This window comes from Mus pahari, chromosome 6 (assembly GCF_900095145.1).
Source record: "Mus pahari chromosome 6, PAHARI_EIJ_v1.1, whole genome shotgun sequence".
In the NCBI taxonomy this organism is placed as follows: Eukaryota; Metazoa; Chordata; class Mammalia; order Rodentia; family Muridae; genus Mus; species Mus pahari.
Window position 1 is genome coordinate 27,606,191 of NC_034595.1, and position 2,398 is coordinate 27,608,588.

Sequence of the window (2,398 nt, forward strand, 5' to 3'; positions counted from 1 at the left end):
TCTCTCTCTCTCTCTCCTCTCTCTCTCTCTCTCTCTCTCTCTCTCTCTCTCTCTCTCTCTCTCCATATCTTCTGTGAAGAAGTTACTGTTTTGTGGTTTTACTGGGAGAAAGATTGATTGTTTTTGCTACTAAACATTGTTTCTGCAGGTGGAGAGGAATCACCAAGCTGAGACTAAATAATTCTGTGACTTGGGCTATCAGCAAATACAGCCTGACTCAATTAATTATGGTGTAATTAGGTTATTACCTAACAATCGCCAATACAGATCTAAAGGCTATTCAAGTTTTTGAGATTACCAAACTTATTTGGTGTATATGAGAAATTTTAACTCTACGTGTCTACTTTGCTACCTCTATGTCTTTTTCTCAATTGTCAGTGCTCTGTTCTCCTAGCATCCACTGGTTCATGGTAGGAGGTCCCTTCTTCCATTAATACACAATTCTTCAATGGTTAATCTCAGTTTGTTTCTTAAGAAGCTGAAAATAATTGACTGTGTTTGTACTTGTTATTTGGTTATCTATAGACATTTTTCAGTTTCCTGAAGATCCAGTCAAAAGGAAAGAGCTCTTGGGGGGCCTCTGCAGCGTAGGAATCTCCTCTCTACTGAGCATAACTCTTCAACTCCCTTGTGGGATCAGGCAGGCTGACCACCTTTCTAAGAACTTCAAGCGTCAAGCATGAGTGTTTGCTTCAAGCTATTTTTGCACTCATTTGTTTATTTTTCACTTCTGTTTGCCGCAAGAGGGATGCTAGGTTTCCATGACAATGAGTTCCTTGTAGGGGAATGAACTCTTGTAATAATTGTGGCTTCCTCTTTTCCAATTACTCTCCAAAATGTTAGGAGATACAGGGACCCTTTCTTTGCTTCAAAACAAAACAAACAAGAAAATCCAAAGACAATTTCAAAATGTGTACATGTACCTATGTCCTTGTCATTACTTTTTTTTTTCACTTTTGGCTAATTGATTTGGAGTTGTATGGATGACCAAGCATGTTTCATACCATATAACTCTAGAGCATATGATAAGGAAAATAAGCCATAACCTTCTTAACAGTACTTGCTCATCTTACAGAGCTTTGAATCAGATCTTAATTTAAGGACATAAATTAAAATAATTGGATAATACATCTAGAAGAGACATAATATTGTGACAGGTAAATAAACTGAAAATGATCTTACAGTGCTTTGAAATAAATAGCCAAAGAAACTTGTGGATAGAATAGATGGAACTAGAAGCTTTTGCTGTCATTTGGAATTGTGAACATTGAGCAGAGGTTCAACATACATATTCTATATGAGGCTTACTAGTGTATTTGGCATAAAGAAAAGTTCTGGCTAAATGTCAGCTACTATATCTACTTTCCTTTGCTTTATAGATTAAGAATTGAAGAACAATTTCTTGATCTCACTACCACAATGAAGCTGGCACTTTGAGATGATGGCTGGAGGAAATAGAAGAGTTAGAAAATAGAGAACATTCTACATCCTCTTTTTCATTCAGTATTCAATTTATAGTTCTTTAATATATATTTGAAAAGTATTTCACCTTTACTGGTACTTTTTAATTGTAAGAGGTGACTTTTAGCTGCCTTTAAAAGTGGATCTACCAGAAGTCTGGTTTAATCATATAATGTTTTTCCTATTAAGAGATTTTTAAAAATAAAGTAGGGGTGATTTTCCTCTTTTTGTATATAAAGTCAATACATACAATAAAGATTTGTGTCAGATTTAGTATGATATTTATGCAAAATATAAATTTTATGTAATATTCTGAAATGAATTTCCTCTAAGAAGAAAAATTTAACAGATGACTCACGTGGAATTACCAGATTCAGTTTCCATCAAATGTTCTCTGCCATGGACAAAGTGCCTGTCATCAGGAGCCTTGAAGAAGTTAATGAAAAACCCATTGGGATAATCACAATTACTATTCTTAATTGGTTTTAAATTTGTGTCCTGTATGCTTTTAGAGGAACTAAGACAAACATGACTTTCAGATACATCTCTTTGTAGATCTAGACATTGATGATGGGAATTTTTAACTTTTATGTCCAACCTTTCAGTTCTTTTCAAAGCAGAGTTCAGATATATTGACTTTAAAAAAAACAGGTGATAAGCAGAAGGTCTAGTAGGGAGGTGAATATTTCACTTTTCAAATGAATGAGCTCATTCTTTAATCTTCTCATTTCCAAACTGCAAGGTTTGTTCACAAGATGAAAATGAATCCTCAAATTATTCTGGTTTCAAGGTTACAATGTCTCCACTTGTCTTTGGCTACCTTAAGGGAATCTGTGGAGACTACATGCATGCTTCACAGGCAATCACTTTGAAAGGAAGCATGCAGGTGCACACTTATGGGTGCACATACACACAAACACACACACACACACACACA